We start from the raw sequence: 18,647 nt of genomic DNA, 5'->3' as shown, positions 1-18,647 counted from the left end.
CCTTACTTCTCTTTGCTCAAGAGGGCTTTGTACAAGAGGACAGGGATTGGGGTGTCCCAAACCAACCTGCAGGCTAAATGATTGATTATCCTCACATCTACTCGCTCCCAGGAGTCTCCATTGACAGGTTGCCCTAGTAAAAAAAGTATATATATAGAAAATAAAGTCCATATAAGAAAAGGCCTTACACCGAGGCTTCCACCTGACTGCCGAGGGACAGAAAGTGATTTCTGCAGGTTAACAACTTAGTGATAAATTGGGCATATATGTATGTAATACATGGTACATACATACATGTATGTAATACATGTATCCACAGTGCTTTGATGACAGTGAAGATGCTCATTTGGCAGGAGGAGGCTGCAAATGCCTCCTACCTGAGTGAAGAATCAAGGGTCTGTAATCCTAAGGAAAATGCAGGAGTGAAATATTAATAAATCCCAGCCAAATCCCAAACAATACCAAGGCCTGCACATTTCTTTCAACTATAATCCTGTTCTGCAAAAGCAGGCTGAGGATATAGGGGTTGTTTAAGATGTCAGGGGGGTGTGAATAGATCACTCTGACAACTTAATTAAGGATGAAAAATATTTTTGGGTATCATAGCACTGATTTTCCTTCCAATGAGAGCCTCACCTGCCTCTGAATCTCTAATAGTAAAGATTATGGATCAGCATGGAAAGAATATTCTGGATGATCCAATGTACCTTTCAGTGTGCAGAAGAATGAATTTGATTTCGTAGCATTTTCAAAAGGATTTAGAATTACAAAACTAAATCAGTATTATTTTTGTGTATGAAGCAATAAAAATGAGAGATACCCTACTGAGCCTGGATTGCCAAGTCCTTGCTAGAAAACAACCATGTATTAACAATTTTCAAATACAGAACCACAACAAGATGTAAGTGTAGCAGGAAGGAATCATCATAACATTTCAGAAACTGCTGCTGTCACTCCTGCTGTAATTTCTCATATATAAGGGAACTTGTACTTTGGAAAGAACCAGCTCTGTCTCTTACACTGTGACAAGGCAGGCTCAGCTAAAAATAGCAACCAGCAAGGAAAAGAAAATAAACACATCCCACACCACCCTTTGGAAAGTCCTTTGCTCCCCACTGATTTCAGCTGAAAATGCCCACAGAGCCATGCATGCTACCTGCTGAATTTGCAGACAGCCCCAACATGGGAAGAGATGAGAATCCTGACTCCATGCTTCAGAAGGCTGATTTATTATTTTACGATATATATATATTATATTAAAAGAAAATGATATATTAAAACTATACTAAAAGAACAGAAGAAAGGATTTCATCAGAAGGCTAGCAAGGAATAGAAAAGAATGATAATAAAATCTTGTGGCTGCTCACAGCCTCGACACAGGTGGCTGTCATTGGTCATCAAGTAAAAACAGTTTCACATGCTGGGTAAACAATTCTCCAAATCACATTCCAAAGCAGCAAAAGCTGAAGCTTCTCAGCTTCTCAGAAAAGATCCTAATGAAAGGATTTTTCATAAAATATGTCCGTGACACGCTGCTGGACACCACAAAGGGCTCCCATGTCTCCAAGCTCACCGGGGCTTGTAATTAAAAGAAAAGCTGCAGCTGTTGAGCAATGCACACAAACTCAGCCTCTCTGCACCCCCTCCTCAGAACCACTTCTGCTCTTCCTTCCCCCTTACACCTCATTTTCTTACAAGATCAATTTGGGGCGTGCAGGTTAAGAGCTCAGGATGCAGGAGATTAGGAGCAAAGGCCCTTTGACAGGCTGAGAGGTGATGTGCAGGTGTCCCAGGAAACCAGCCTCTGATACAGACCTGAGCCCTGATGTGCTCACACCACCAGTGCATCTTTTATTCTCCCTCAGCCCTGAGAGAGATGTCAGTCACACTGCCAAAGGACACAGGAGAGCCAGGGGGACGAGAACCTTCTACAGTGGCAAGGCTTCGTGCTGTTCCTGTAATTTTTTTGTCTGGCAAGTGAAATGTATTTCACCAGAAGGTGGGAAAGGACTTGGAACAAAATTGATCTTGGCTGAGCAAACATTTGACAACGTTCTGTGGGAAACAACCATCTGTCTTGGGAGATATCAACTCCAAGAGATATTGATGGCACTAAAAATATCCGCCTTAGTCCACAGTCCCACGGCATTCAGCTTTCAAGTGTGGAAAGCTTCAATCCTACAGCAGTAAACCTTTCTATTCATTTTTATTTTTGGAGTGTTGACTTACCAGGTGGTTAGTGAAAGGCTCTGGTTTGTTTGAGATGCAGCCACATGAGTTTCTGGTGCCTGGGATGAGTGGAAACTAGAGAGGAGCTGCAGAGAGGTAATTAATATGGATTAAATGGAAAAAGGGCTTTGTGCTCTGCTTCACAAGTACAGACCGTACACTGAGATGGATGTCTCTATCTCAGAAGAGCTTCCTGGAGCAGTTTGGCAGGCTGGTTTCTTCTGAGAAACATGAGAGGAAAGGAAAAAAAAACAGTACTCTTTGAAAGAAACTTTTAAAACATACCATGAATTCAAAACAGCTCTTCCCTCCTCACTGTCAAAGAGGCTAACAGATTTATTGAAGCTGACAAACAGTCCCCATCCCATGAATCATTAAGATTTAGACCATTTTACCTTCCATGTGTCACTAAAAATCAAGATGATACAAAGTCTTCCAAGGAAAAAGGGAAGATGGGGCAGCTCAACTTCACCAATGGATGTTCTGCACAGAAGGTGTCACATCCATTTTTGTATCTGTGATTTGCCAGTCTCCTGCTACCCAGGCAGGTGCCTTTTCCATGGGCCTGTGAAGTAATAGTTATTTTTACCACAAACTGGAGATCTTTTTCCAGGGCACATTTCATTTTGGAAAAGGCAGCCTCTTGGCCATCAGGGGTCTCTGTAGGGAATATTAGAGATCAGAGGATTACAGGCAAAAGCCTTGAGTTGTTCTTCCATACCTGCTCCAGTGTCTCTTGCTCTCTCCACCTGCAATTTGTGCAAACTCCCCACCACAGCCACACCAACACCCACATTCCCTCACAAAGAGGGAACATCCACATTCCACGTTCCCTCACAAGGAGTCCCAACGGCAGCAAGAACAAGATCCTCATTCCACAGGGACAACCAGCATTTTACTCTTTAAATCCCTCCTCCCATCATATATCCTGGGATAATTTTTAGGGGGTTGGTTGGTTTTGGCTTTTTTTTGTTTGTTTGTTTGTTGTTGTTGTTTTTTGTTTTTGTGGGGTTTTGTTTGTTGGTTGGTTGGTTTTTTTTTTCATTTTCTGGTGGTTTTCTCCTTCTGGGAGGGTGTCAATAACAAGGGAGAGCCAATAACCAGTGCTGTGCAGCCAAGAGGAAGGACAAATGATCCTTCCTGCTGACAATAGCAATCCCATGGGAATCCTTGCAGAATGCCTTGCAGAAGGATGACTGTTCAGTACACTCAAAGAAGTAATGCTGAGTTCAGTCAGACACTGCAGTGATGGAGGTAGAAAATGCAATGACTGCTTCATGCAGACAGACTCAGGTGGGTAAAGGAAAGGGGGTGCCCCAGTACAGGGACTGAAAAGGAGAATTCCCACTTCTGGAGTAGTTTAGGGGAAAAACCCACAATAAAACACTTAAGGAAACAGTAACTTCATGGAATAGTGACTACTACATGTCAGGGAAAAGGGAGTCAGGGTTTGTTTCCTGGGCAACTGGGGAACCATAAAGATACTGGATCACAGTTAGGAAAGAAGTGGAAACATCTGAAATACAAGGCAGGAAGGAGAAGGGATTTCTTCCTGCAGATACAGCATGAGAAGGAGAAAAAAGGTTGATAGGATGCATGCTTTTTTATGATTTTTTTTTTTAAGTTGAGTTTATTTGCATGACAGTTCTGAAATAAGACAAGGTACAGAGAAGGGCAATGCTGCATAATGTGAACGAGGCAAGGGAACTATTTGGCTTTTTCATTTAAATGCATGAAGATCTCTGTGAGGTCTGTGTGTGTTGAGAGGATGGGTATGAATTTAGAAGAATTATGCTGAAGTAAATGGTGACTCCAGTGAGAGAACAAACTCAAGCAGAACGCTCATAAGCACAGCTGAAATTAGGAACTGTGCTAATAGTCCCAAGCTGTGTTTCAGGTTGAGGCTGAGTGAGGCACTGACTCAACAAACACGCCAGCAGGACAGAATTTAACACCAGAAAATCCTCTGCAGCTCTTTGGAAATGAAATGTGAGGCTGCAGTCAGAGGGACCTGGCTGCAGGGATGGGATGGATGCAATTGCTGTGGGATGCACCTGCCCATCCACAGGGATCTCCTGGCCCCACTGAGGTGGGTGCCCAAGGGTAGTAGGATGCCAAACTGTCCCTGAGAGCCACATCCTGCTGATCCTCTCTGCCACCCCCATCCCACTCTTTTTCCCTGGTAGCAGCACTGCCCTGCAAGGGGAGGAGGCAAACTGGCAAAGTGACTGACTGTGGAAAGAGCAGAGGGATGGAAAACCAACAGATTCGGGCCTGGACATACCCATGCTGGGGACAGGCACACCAGAGGGAAAGGGCTTGGAGGTTTGGGGGTGGGAGAGAAGAGCACATGCTTGGCTTCCTGCTTAGTGGTGACACAGAGCCCTCAATCTGTCCCCAGCCACCAGGGCTGGCTGCCACAGGAGCTCTGGCTGCTTTCCTCCGTCCTTCGAGGGGGACACATAGAAAACAGTTGGGAGACACTGGATTGCTGCTCAAGAGCAGAAGATAATCAGTGGTGCCTTACCAACAGGAGATGTTGCTGGCTTTGCATCATCTTCCCCAAATGTCACAAACAGGTTTCCTTTGGGCAAGGAAAGAGGGAAGATCATTAAAACTCACAAAGCACAGGCTGGTCTGAAAACAAAATTAAAATAATAGAATCATAGTCTATTATTGGTCTGAGTTAGAAGGGATCCTAAAGATTACCTCATTCCATTCCCTTTGCTATGGACAAGGACATCTTCCACTAAACCAGGTTGCTCAGAGCTCCATTCAACCTGGCCTTGAACAATTCAACAGACAGGGCATTCACAACTTCTCTGGGCAACTGCTTCAGTGCTTCACCACCCTCACAGTGAATTTCTTCCTAATATCTAATCCTTAGATAACTCCTTATTCCCAAATCTCCAAAAACCAAATCTAGACTAAGACAATTAATATAAGGAACCACATATGATCACCAATAATACTTGGATTTCACTTGTCCTGGTCAAACCAAAGTATTTTTGCCACATCATCAAATACATCCTATCTGTGCATTCTTTATTCAGTAATGATTTGTTTATACATGACTGTGGTGCACCCTGAAACATGCAGCTAATTAACTAATTAACAGCCACCTGGGGTGGCAATTAGCACAACAAAACCCGGAGCAAATCCATAAGACTGATAATGGGTTGTACATGCATGAATCACTGAAAACAGGCAGCCTTGATGGTTTTTTAAGGAGAGAACATGCATTTCAAGGTGAGTGAAGGGAGGCTGTCCAGGACTGACACACGTGAGAAATCAGGCTCTGGTTGTGCAGGGGGAGCTGCAGGCTCAAGGTCCCCAGCCTTCAATTGTTTGAGTGGCAGCACAAGGATCTGCCTTTCAATATCACATCAAAGAGCTGGAACTCCTTTATCCCATGGAAGATTGGCTTCCAGTGCTGTCCCTCAAAGTTATCCTGCCAACAGACCACAGACTGGAGGTCAGTCTTGTGATGAAGAGCTACTGATCTGCCTGGGACCATTAAACCAAAGCAAAGACAAGCAAAATTTGGGTGGAAGACTCCACACTCTGTGCACATGCAGAAGGGCTGCTAAGTTGATACAAAGCTTTCTGATACGGTATGTTGGGAAGGATGAAAGTTTGACAAGAAAGTCTCACAGATATGTATGCTTAGCAGATAGATTTTCAAATGTAGAATCTGAAGAAGGAATAGAGATGGAAGCAATTTTTGATATAGAAGAGTAATAGATGTGTAAATTGACAATTGCTGAGCCAGTCTTACTGGATAACCAAGAAGGCAAAGGGTATGTTAGTTAGAAGGGGTTTTATGACTTAGAGCAAAGGATAAACCCACCTCAAACAAGAAAATGTTTTTACCAAGCAGAAAGACAGCACAGGCAAACAAGTCAGCAAATGCTGCAAGTAGAAAAAAGGTCTCAGAATTTTCCACTGCAAGAAAACTGAAAAACAACTTCTAGCTTAAACTGTAATGTGCTAACTTTTAGTGATTGGAGAACAGTAACATGAATATGGTAATTACAGTAGTTATGGTAGGCTATAGATAAAAGTTAAGGTATAGATTGGTTCTACTGTATTAAGATGCTCAGCAAAGAAAAGTCTATAATGCATTGTAACCCAAACTCAGGGTCTCCAGGCCTGCCTGCAGCTGGAGCTGACAGCTGTAGGCACAGGCTCTGTCACCCACCACCCTGGGCTGCTGGAACCTCTTGGATGGAATAAACTGCATTTTGGAGAGCCCCTGGAGTCCCACATCCCTCATTCAGGCTCTTACAATGGAACCTACTGGGTGTGAGGCTCTTGGGAGTTTAGTGCCTTCCCTCCTTTGCTTCCATGAGAAATTACAATGTCTGGGCACTGCTCGTGCAGCTCCACACTGTGCATGTGCTGCTGATGGGTGAATTTAATCCTGCTGGAAATGCAGAGGTGGGCTGCAAAGGATGAACTGTTTCCTGCCAGCATTTCAACTCCTTCGTGCCTGCTCAGGGGTTTTGCCTAAAATCAGTGACAACCTGCCCACTTCTGTACCTAATTGCCACAAACATGTGAAAACAGACCACAGCATAGTTAGCAATTCTCCCTTCATTATCCCAGTGTGCTTCTTGTAGCATAATCATGGTGAACAGACACGTCATTCTCTTCTCACTGTTTTCATTGTACAAGTTTAGCTTCTTTTGCCACGGGTAAAGATTAAAAAAAGAAAAGATAGAAACCACATAAACCACCACCTTTTGAAGGCTGAGTCTGTCCATGCAGCAGTTAATGACAAACCCCTGACTGCAGAATCAGACTCTGCAGTAGCTAAAACCAGCAGAAATAAAAAGCACACTGTTTGAAAGAAAATTTGGTGCCCATCACAGGCAGCTCAGAGTCTGCACATCATCAGCTCGGAGTCTGCACATCATCAAGGGCCAATTTTCACTAGGATTATTAGTTAACAAACCATTTCCTTCCTCACTGGCTTTTAACCATTTATTGTTTATAGAGCAGCCTGGGAAGCTCTGCAATAGACACTAAAGCATTTAGGAAGCAGCAGGAGTCACTCCACAGGAGTGAGTTAAAGCTCAGCATGTGCCTTTCAGCTGGAAATGATAAATCATCCCTGGAAACACAGAGCTGACCCACGAGCTGGAAGACAGAAAACAAGAGGGCACCTCTCCTGCTCCCCATGGAGAGGAACTGTTGCCAACTGCCAGCCATCACTCCTGGTGATGTAAATGCAGACATTTTTGCTAATCTTATGCTAAGTTTGATTTCAGATTTTGCTTTTGCCTGCATGGCCTTTTATTCACTCCTCTCTGTCTTTGAAGGTTGCCTGCCCTTGGGAGTCTCTTCCTCCTTTCTCTATCCAAAACCATTTGCATTCTTCCTCAAAATGTTGCTGACACAGTCTCCTATCCCATCATCCCCAGCTTGCCAGTCATTGCATGTTTTTTGAGAAATAAAAATAAAGCAAATTCAAGATGTTAATAAAACTTATGATCCAGAGACAATATTTGCTTTGGATATTTTACAGAGAATTTAAGAAGCTGGGATCTCCCAGTTTTAGGAACTAAAGAGCTGTTTTACATAGTACACTGCCTTTTTTATAGAACTGTTCAGGAAATGCTGGTCTGAGGTCTGGGGTATTTATTCCAGGACTAGTGAGTACCAGCAGCTGTGTGTGAGGTTTTGAAAAGGACAAAGGATGTTTGTAATTTGTAATTCGTCCAGTTTATTCTGTAAAGCAGCTTTGGATTTAGGAATGAGTCCAGATAAGTTTGTGCACTATGCCATTTGACAGGGCAGCAAAGCCAGTGGCTGACTGACACCTCTGAGGGCTGGAGCCCTGATTCCTGTCCCAGACTGGTGGAGGTGAGAATAACCAAGGCTTCCTAGGCTTCCCATTCCCAGCCATTGGAGGCCTGGCCACCTCTCATGGAGAACAAAGGCAAATACCCAACAATGGTTTAGTATCAACTATCAAAACTCCTCTGTCCTTTGGCAAATTGGATTTTCAGGACAATTTAACTATTTGTGCCTCCATCTGGTCTGTTTGATGCTGTTACATTCCAACTCTAAATGAGTTCTGTTTTGGAACAGCAGCACTGGCAATGGATACACAGATCCTGTAATGAGATCACCACAGTTAGCAATGCAGATGAAGTCCAGATCCTGACACCTGAGCCAGCAGAAGGGTTGCACATCCAAGTTGGATTTCCAGGTTCTCTCAAAGCTGAAATCATTCTAGCATAAGGATGAGCAATCCCAGAATAGCCTCATGTTTGCCATCTCTCAACCAGAAAAATCTCACTTTGGACAACCTGTGAGTAAGTGTGAAGCCAAGCCCAAAGCTCTGACACCACAGTTTCCAGAAGTGACTCTTCTGCTCATCCCCTGCCGCAGCCAGGGGTGCTCCTGGTCCCGGACTCGAGCCTGGAATCCAGCCAGCTCCCACTCCATTTCCTGTGATCTAGCAATGAGCACAGTTGCCCTTTGCTCTCAGCTCTGCTTCTCTCCCATACAAAAAAATCCCAGTATGATCAGCCATTCTCCCAGCTCAGTGTGAGGGAGGTGAGCACCACCCACCCACGCTGCACAAATATTCCTGCCTGCCGCTCCAAGAGCTCCGTGCGTTTCTTCCACCTTGCCTTTTCTCACTGGAGTTCAGAAAATGCCTCTTGCTTAAAAAACCCAAACCAGCCTCATACAGAGAGAAACCTGACGGAAATTGGCCATGCCACTGCACTTGCCTTTTCCCCAGAGGGGAGGATGCAAAAGCAAACAAAACATGGCAGATGCTTGTCACGGTGTTTAACGTGCTGCTGGAAGGGGTTCAGATCCTGTTGTGGTGAGAGCTCAGAAATCTACAGTGCAGAAGCCAAACACTTCAAGATGAGCTTTTTGTTTTGAAATACTTCCAGATGATGTGTCACAAAACTAATTTAGGCAAGAACACATTTCCCTAAGCAAGACAATGTCAGAACATTACATTTGGCAGTTACTCTGAAACCGCACTACCTGAGAAAGCAATTCTTCCCCTGAAATAGTATCAAAATAATTTGATTTTTTATCAAAGTGCAGAAAATATAAAGAATACTACAGCAAAATGCCTTCAGATGGACATCTAGGCTCTCCAGCATATACAGATCTTTGGAAATTACAAGGGGTCTTCATATTTTCCAATAATTTTGAGTTATTACCTACCTACCTCAGCTTTTTTCTAAATTGCAGTGACACAATGGCTTAATTCTCAGCTGTATTAAAAATACTCTGAGTGACTGAAAAGAAAAAAAAACATGCTCACGGGTTTTACATGTTACATTATATCATCATTTGATTTTAGAATGTTGGAATTTGTTTTATTACAATTTGACACTGTCTACTTGACTCAAACAGACAAAAATGTAATAAAACCACCAAAAATGTCATGCCAGTGAGCTTCAAAGCAGCACAAAGCTTGACTATTTTAACACCTTTTTTAATCTTACAGGAACTGCTCACCCATTGATTCAGCCTGCTCACCCAGGATCATTCTGTCACTGTTGCTTTGAGTTTTAATGCATTTCTCTCTAGGCAGTAATTGAAAAAAAAAATAGATGTAACACAACATTTTGTGGCCTCTGCTTAAGGCTTCAGAGCTTCCTTGTGCTGGTTGTAGTGCATCTCTTTAAAAATGTATCATGCTAATGAGAAAAGCAGCAGCCTGCTGGCCAGAACAGGTCTGCAAAGCTGTGAGCCAGTTCAATAAGGGAAAAATTCTCTCCTAAAGAAAGCATGGACAGAAACATCTTCATACTTCTGGTCTCAAGGTTTTGATTCAAGCACAGTGCCACAAGCGACGACGTACATCCAACTGCTCCTCCTGGTCAGGGCTCTTATGTTCCCAGGGAGGGAATTCTCACCCTGGGAGATGGGCAGCGGTTGCCTGGTGCCTCTTACACGGTGCCCCACTAGAAAAATACAACAAAACAAACTTCTTGGCAGATGTGGAGCCATGTCCAACCTGTCACGAGAACATCCTGGAGCGGTGCCTAGGACAGTGGGGACATGGCTGGAGTGGGCACCCCTACAATTCTCTACAACAATGACACGCGCTGTGGGAAAATTTTCCCAGAGGAGAGGCAAATCCCATTCCTGTTGTAGCAACATTCCCCACGGCAAAGCGTAACTCCAGAATAGAAACCATTTCATTGCCGCAGCAACAAAACTCAACGCATTGTGAAGCAAGTTGCCAAAGCCCAGGATGCTTTGGGGTAAGATACAGTAAGATTCTAAAAAATTTGCTCATTATGTGCCTTCTCTTACTGAGGCCTTTAGCTTTTGAATGTTCCATTGAAGCAACGCACTTCGATAAATCCCAGAGAGTGGCCTGTGCTTGTTAAAAGAGCTGACAGAGGAGGCGAGGGACAGGTCTTGGTTTGCAGATCCTAAAACCATTTATGGGCACAAAGAGAGTCCAGGATGGAAGACACAGCAGGTGGAGGGCACAGGGTTAAATATGGGGGAAAAGGGGTGGATCTGAGAGTCAAGGACCAGTGGGAACGGGAGAGTGGTACAGAGGAGGGGCAGCAAACTAGGAGAGCCAATGGGATAACAAGGGCGGAACATTGTGCCAAACTGGGGCCAATGGGGATCAGGAGAGGGGAGAACATTCTAGGGGAATACAAATATGGTAAAAGGAGGCTGAACAGGGGTCACATCCACTGAGTAAACCAATGAAACTTAAAACATTAACATGCACCCACAGAGGCCTATGGGAGGGAGGCTCTTCTCACCCTGACTGTGAAAAAAGCCAATCATTTGTTTTTAAATTTTTTAAAGTTGAATAGTAATAAAATGGTTATAAAAATAGTAATATAATTACAGTAATAAAAAATTGGACAATTACAATTAGGACAAACGGGACAATAGAAACAAAGAGTTACGGACAGTCCAGGTGCCTCTTTCTGGGCAAAATAAGCCCGAAAAAGGACCCACGTTAACAGAGGATTAACCCTTAAAAGCAACAGCCTGTTACATATTCATACACCTCACACATGATGCATAAATTCCATTCAAACACAGGATTCTGTCTGGGCAGTGTCAGCTTCTTCCTCTGAATCCTGACGGCATCTTCAGGGCTGAGCAAGGTGGGAAGAACTCGATAAGAGAGCAATAAATTCTCTTTCTCTGAAAGATTTAGGTGTCCTGGGGCTGCTATCTGATGTGAGTCCACTCTTTTAAAAAAGTATCTTACACAGCATAGTTTCTATTTCAACATTATGTTATAACCTAAAACTATATTTAACACACTACTTAAGAAAATTAATACAGCATAACTTTCTAACATAACACATATAATATTCATTTCAATATTTGTGAAAAGCCAATCATAAAATACTCATTTTTCACACTTACCTCAGAGGGGTGTTTCTCCTTGCTTCTTTCTGGCCCTCCAGGGTTGAAATGTTGTAGCCACAGTGGCAGGCCTTTGAGCTGCCACATTCCATCTTTTCTCTGGGAAGAGGGAGGGAGAAAAGCTTGCAACTTTCTTCCTTTTTCTTTCCTGGAAGAAAATGTGCCTTCTCTCCAGGTCATATATTGCATAAGCTATTTTGGAAATTGTATAAGATGGTTTGGAAATCAGCAGGCAGATCTGCAGTAGCATTCAGGTTCCTTCTTTATGTTGAATTTAGGATTACAGGGATCCAGGTATAATTTCATTTAAAAAATTAAAAGGAGGAAAGATTAGCAGTCAAAATTAGTATGCAAAGTAGAAGCTGGATTTTTTTCTGTGCAAATATTAATTTTACAGAAAATAAGTAGAAGCAGTATTCTTAATAAAACAGTTTTTCCTTTTAACCAAAGACTATTAAAACAAAAAGCTCTTTGAAAAAAAATCCTAAACAAATATATTTGACAAAATATCCAAGTCTTTCTTCTTTCATTGCTTCTCCCCCTTCCTCCACCCTGTTTTCTCTCCTTTAAGGGAATTGTTTTCTTTTCTATTCTTCTGTTGTCATATATGGGGGGGCCATTAGTGTTGTTTCCTTCAATATATTTTAGACAACCTGGCAGAAGATGTATTGCAAAGCAAACTAAGATCCAGGAAAGCAAGATGAAAGGCTAAAACAAGTTACTGCAAATCCAGTAAGATTTGGGACAGAAACTGGAGTGAGAGCTGGTGCTCGGGGGCAGCTCTGTGGGTGCAGGCTCAAGTCTTTGCTGGTCCCCTACCTTACCTGGGGGCAGGTTCACCGTCCCCTGTGTCACCAGGGGCTCTGTCCACCCACCCTGTCCCCCCAGCAGGGCCTCCAGGCTCTGTTTGGAGCAAGAAGCAGCACACATCTCTATGCCCACTCAGCAGGAGCAGCTCCTTACAGTGAGGGTTGTTAAAATAAGCACTTATCTATCGGTTCTCTGCTTTTGACTCCAAATATAGTTTAGGAATACACACGGAGGACAGAATATCTGCAGGTGGGGGGAAGTGTCTGCATCAGCTTCTTGGTCAGCAATGCCCAGCCAACAGCCTGAGCTGCTCAGCAGGCTGGAGAGGATTAACACATCCAGGGCAAAATGTAGCAAAAAAGCTTTCATTTCCCTCCTGCCCGTGCTGCCTTCCTAAGCACCAGGAGAGTTAGGAACGTGTTAAAGAGACTGCATTGTACCAATGTCACATTGCATCACTAAATTGCAGATGTGCCAGCAGATCATTTAGATAAAGACCAAGAGGCACATAGGAATTATCAGCCGTGACTCCAAGGATGACAGGTTGATTCCACAGTTTCCTAAGAGGCTGCATCTGTGAACTCCAAACACCCTTTTTATTTTTTGCCCTCCCACTCGGCAACCTTCAGAAACTGGAGTTTAGGTCTCTTTTAAGTTGATGTGCTAAAAGGAACCAAAAGAAAGCCTCAAGGGGAAGATGCTGGCTTCAGCTATTTGATCTGGGTTTTTACGTTGCTATTCCAGGCCCAGTTCTGAGAAAAATAAATCCCTTCATCCTCCAATTCCCTACCTAATCAAAACTAGGCCATTTTACCCAAATTGCCAAGCCATGTTGCTTAACACCCACACTGATTTCAGCCCCCTCGGAGTCAGGTCTGAGAGATTTTCCTTTAAAGGACTAATCAGAACGGAGAGTAATTTGTAATTTGGCTGTTGCTGCTCTTATGAAGCTTTGTCTTGGTCACAAAATGTTACTCTTCCCATAAGGAAAGTGAGTGGCATAGCAGCATGAGCCCAGACAACATCCAGGAACCTTCAGGTCTGGAGCAGCCTCCCTTAAAGGAAAAATGGATTTGGTTGGTTTTGGTTGTTTTTGGCAGCATTAGCAATGTCTTTGTCAAACACTAGGCTAAAAATGTCATTCAGTACCTGCAACTTCTATTTCTCAAAGGCTTTTTTTCCCTAAGTGCATGCATAAGCGTAGGAAAGCAAAACCAACAGATGAAACAAGAGCATTACTGAAGATGATTGCACAGGAATCTTGGTTAATGAGCTTGTAGCACACCTTACTTTCTTGGCCTAGCATCTCATTGCTACATCAGATTCCTTTGGCTTTAAAACACAAATAATTTCTGAAATTCATGTGACCATCTCTTGTGCCTGAGCAGCAGAGTCTCCACTGTGGTTGCTGTGGCACACAAGCTGTTCTATCAGCCAGGAAAGGAAAGTGCTGTGTAAACATGGAGTAATTCCTCAGAGCACTAACAATGTTAGAGCAAGGTGAAAACCTGAAGTAGCTTTACCCAGTGACATGCAGCCAAACCCCATTTCTGCAGCTAATGGAGATCTGTGACTGCAGCACGTTCAAATTTATTACTTTTCCCAGGAGCTACTCTTTAGAGGTTAAAATGCAAATTTTACTTTCACTCACACTGGAGTGCAGGTCAAGAGAGGGGATTCTGCCCCTCTGGTGTGACCCCACCTGCAGGGCTGTGTCCAGATCTGGGGTCCAGCACAGGAAGGACATGGAGCTGTTGGAGAGAGGCCAGAGGAGGCCTCCAAGATGATCAGAAGGATGGAGCAGCTTTCCTTGAGGAAAGGCTGAGAGATTTGGGATTCTTCAGCCTGGAGAAGAGAAGGCTCAGGGGTGACCTAACTGTGGCCTTCCAGTACCTGAAGGGAGCCTACAAGAAAGATGGAGAAGGACTATTCACAAGGGCCTGGAGTGACAGAACAAGGGGGAATGGCTTCAAACTGAGAGAAATTAGGCTTATATTGGATATTAGGAATGAGTTCTTCCCTGTGAGAGTGCTTAGGCACTGGCACAGGTTGCCCAGAGAAATCAGATGCCCCTGGGTCCCTGGAAGTGTTCAAGGCCTGGTTGGATGAGGCTCTGAGCAACCTGGTAGAGGGGAAAGTGTCCCTGCTCACCTTTGGGAGATTGGAACCAGGTGAGCTTTAATGTCCCTTCCAACCCAGGTCATTCTATGATTCCATGAAATAGAATCACTGGAGTGACTTCAATGACATTATCCTGACTTAACCTGGACTGTGATGATTCTCTTCACACCACCACAGCTGTGTCTCACACAGTGTCATTGGAACTTACCATACCCACACATGTACCTTACACTTTTAAAAAGCTCTTTGACAATATCATCTTTTTACCCCACTGCAACAAAGCCACTCCAGAATTTTCAAGGCACTCGGCTTTCCAGCCAACCTGTTGGATGCCCTTTCTGAATACTGAAATAGGTGACTCCTAACAGCATGGCATGTATGAGAACATTGGGTAGAATCAGGTTTTGGCTCGTTATTTGAGAGGGCTTTTCTTCATCACACCTTTTCTCACCTGAGTATGCTATGCAAAACCTCTGCCTGTGGGTTCATAGGGCAGAATAAAGCCAGTGTGCTACATTTCACAGCCAAAATAACTAAATGGTGACTGGTGAAATCCAAAATAACTAAATGGTGACTGGTGAAATCCTCATCCAAGAGACTATTTCTGACAGCTCCCCCAGGGCTGCATATTGGGTCCATGCTGCTCAGTATCACTGCCCATGATTTAGGGAGGAAAAAGAACAGATCCAAGTAACCACTAGTGATGTGTCACACATGATACATGACACACATACATGCAGTGGCACAGGAGTTAGTAGGAGAATAAATAACAACAATGCCTAGCCAAGCAAAGACAGAGAAAGGAAACTGCTACTGGAGACACCTTTTAAGTTGTTCTATTGAATTCACAGCTAAAGGGAGCTACTGAGAATTTCCAGGCAGGTGGCTGAGAAAAGGTCCTGCTGCTTCTCCTTGTCAAAGAGGGGATCAGCTGTCCATGCTGTGCTGTGCTTAACTCCTAGCCCATGGCCTGGAGGCACCAAAAACAAGGGAGAACTTCAGAGCAGCCAACCAGGCAAAGGAGATCAAGTGAGGAGACTGGTGGGTGGTAGATAAAAGAGGAGAAATCCCAGGAAGAGAAGAGAGACTTTTCATAGCTCCATCAGGTGGTCAGAGGGGACACTGAAGCAAACAGTGCTACCAGATTAAGGTTTTTTAAAATTAGTATTCATAAACAAAACAAAACAGAATTTTTCCCATCATTAAATTAAAAGTATGATTACTTTAATTTTTTTCTATTGCTGAGAAAATGTTTGCAATTAATTTCATTACCCCATTCCTGGTTGTCAGAAGCTCCTTCTGATGGCTGTGCCTGTTTAAAGGCTGCATCCAAGCATTACAATTCATAGTTTATTCCATGAAATCTTCCATATGAAGCTCCCAGTCTGCTGTGGACTATTGGACACGTTAAAACAAACTCTCAACCTTCATTCAGTGACAGGCTCATCCTCACTATAGTTACACAAAAAGTTACTTTTTGTCTTTCTAGTGGCTGTCATTTCTCACTGCAGAATAAATGATGCCTCAGCTTCTTAAAAACCTAAATGTGTTTCTGATACTGTTCCCATAAACTTTAACCATTAACATTGGAAAGAATTTAACAAACCAAAGTTTCACAGTCTTGTTACCTCATTACAGTTGTTCCTCAGCACCACAGAGCTGCTAAGGCATTTCTCATCAGTACATAATTTTCAGGCTACTTCTCCCAGTTTCATAGATGACAAAGCAGAAAGCTGCACAGCTTATGTAAATCATTCTACACTTAATGTCCCACTAAAAGTCTGCTGCTGAATCACAAATCAAACACCAGCCCTGCCAAGCCTCACTCTCTCTCCCATCTTAATGTGTAGTGGGAAAACACAGAATCGCAGAGTCATTAGGTTTGGGAGGGACCTCTGGAGATCCTCCAGTCCAACCTCCTGCCAAGTCAGCATCACCTGGAGCAGGTGACACAGGAACACATCCAGGTGAGTTTGGGATGTCTCCAGAGAGGGAGACTCCATGACCTTTCTTGGCAGCTTTCCCAGTGCTCTGCCACCCTCAACATAAAGAAGCTCTCCCTCATGGTGAGTGAAACTTCTTGTGGCTTAATTATGGCCATAAACTAATCATGCCACGAAGATATGTCCATCTGTCTGATCACAAACATTTATCCTCCTTCTCTTTTCTGAGCACACCAAACAGCCACAAATCAAAGGTCCCTTTATGGCCCATTTCTGGGGTCAGGAATGCAAAGTTCAGACCTTTCAAAGTTCAGAGAGAGAGAGCACACTCATGTCCAAGCTGGCATGTACACATGTGCAGAGAGGATTTGCAATAATGCACATTGCATAGTGTGGTGTTGTGAGTCTCCAGGATGAGGTGAGAGATGAGAATTTGACTTTATGTTTCTCAGAAAGCTGATTTATTATTTTATGATATTATATTAAAAGAAAATGCTATACTAAAACTATACTAAAGAAAGAGAAAGGATATATCAGAAGGCTGGATAAGAATGAATAATAAAAACTTGTGACAGACTCAAGAGTCCAACACAGCTGGCTGTGATTGGTCATTAATTAAAACCAATTCACATGTTTGGATAAACAATCTCTAGACTACATTCCAGAGGAGCAAAACATGGAGAAGCTGAGGCTTCTCATCTTCCCAGGAGAAGAAATCCTGGTGAAGGGATTTTTCAGAAAATATCATGGTGACAGCATAGATTCCCAGAAGCAGGGAATGCACTTTGCACAGACTCCCAGAACCAGACAGAACCTCAGCATCTGCTAGCCACAACTTCAATGGTGCTCATCCTACCCTTATGATGTTTGTTCAGGGAAACAGAAGCTGTTTTGTGAAAGACAGAACACAGCTGAGAACCTCCAGGATGCCCTGAATGGTCTTTCCAGAGCTGGCAAGAGGTGGCCAGAGCATCAGAGCGGTGGGAACTTGTATGGCATGGCTTAGAAACATCCCATGTGAAACAAGAAGGGGCTGAGCCTGCACTCCCAAAGTAGCCTTGGCTTCACCTCCTTGCCCCAACTGTTCCAGGGAGCACCATTCCCTGGAGTCCTCTGCTCTGCACAGCACACGACCCTTTCTGGCCTTACCAAAGGCCAATGCCAACCAAAGTCAGTCTGGCCAAATTAAAATGTCTTTGTTTTCTCATTGTAAAAGCACACTTTGAGCTTTCCACCCCGTTTTCCATGTACTCTCCTCTCCAGCTCTTTAAACTTTGCAGCTACAAGACTAAAACTTCCCAAACGTTTCCTTGCATGTCTTTCCACTGGTCTGAAATGCTAATGTATTGTATAACTCTGCTGTTTGCCATGGGACCCTTTACATTATTTAAAGGCTGTCAGTCAGGTGTGAACCTTTCCATTGATTTACCATTCACTTCTCATCCTCTCCTGGATGCATTAGGCAGCTGCAGCCTGCCTCTGGTATTGAAGAATAACAATTCCATTTGTTTGAGCCTGACTTAGAGCCACTCGCTTTTGCAGCCCATATAATTCTCCTTACTGTGGTTTGTGTGACATTAATGACAAAATAAATAATTCAGCGTGGTTTTCACCCAAATGTAGCTTTGTCAGAGACTAATATACAACCTTTGCTAGCTTATTTAACAAAACAAGCCCCTGAATGATGCTTTAAAAGGCTGAAAGTCTCATTTTAATGGAATTTGGTGGCAAAACTCCCCCAAGACCCAGCGGTAACAAACAGGCACAATCCTCCCACTCTTGTTCCTGCCAACCCACCCTGTCACTTAGTCCTGGTATTTATGCTCTGCACCCACCCAGCAGGTCTGTGCCTTCTTACCCTGCACATCTCAGGCTGCCTTTTTATGGAGCTGCACTTTACTTGCAGGGGCCATAAAATGAAGCTGAACAGCACCAGGGATGTCTGCACAGGGTAATCAGGAGAAAAGAGAACACTTAGCTCCTTAATGAGACCTGACAGTGAGGCTTCAGGAATGAAACCACTCCTGTTCTTGCTCTCAGGGTGGTGGGTTTAGTAACACACCCCAAGCCACTTTAAGCATTTCATGAGGGCTGCTTGGCTACAGGAGCTCTAGAACAGAATCACTGGATTTAAAAAAAAAAAAATCACTA

General features: G+C 43.6%; 1 long non-coding RNA gene across 3 annotated transcripts in view; it reads right to left on the bottom strand.

Annotated features, from left to right (window-relative positions):
- The window catches only part of LOC143693635 (uncharacterized), a 47,672-nt gene that overhangs the window by 24,772 nt on the left and 4,253 nt on the right, over positions 1-18,647 (bottom strand). For 2 of the 3 annotated variants that reach the window (XR_013181551.1, XR_013181550.1), the window contains exons 2-4: positions 11,623-11,883; positions 4,757-4,866; positions 2,230-2,889 (exon numbers count right to left, since the gene is read on the bottom strand). This is a non-coding gene — a long non-coding RNA (uncharacterized LOC143693635). Of the gene's footprint in view, positions 1-2,229; positions 2,890-4,756; positions 4,867-11,622; positions 11,884-18,647 lie in introns of those variants that run through there. The other variant, XR_013181549.1, reaches the window with a different exon arrangement.

Source organism: Agelaius phoeniceus, chromosome 3, assembly GCF_051311805.1.
Source record: "Agelaius phoeniceus isolate bAgePho1 chromosome 3, bAgePho1.hap1, whole genome shotgun sequence".
In the NCBI taxonomy this organism is placed as follows: domain Eukaryota; kingdom Metazoa; phylum Chordata; class Aves; order Passeriformes; family Icteridae; genus Agelaius; species Agelaius phoeniceus.
This window is presented reverse-complemented; position numbering and strand designations above follow the sequence as displayed.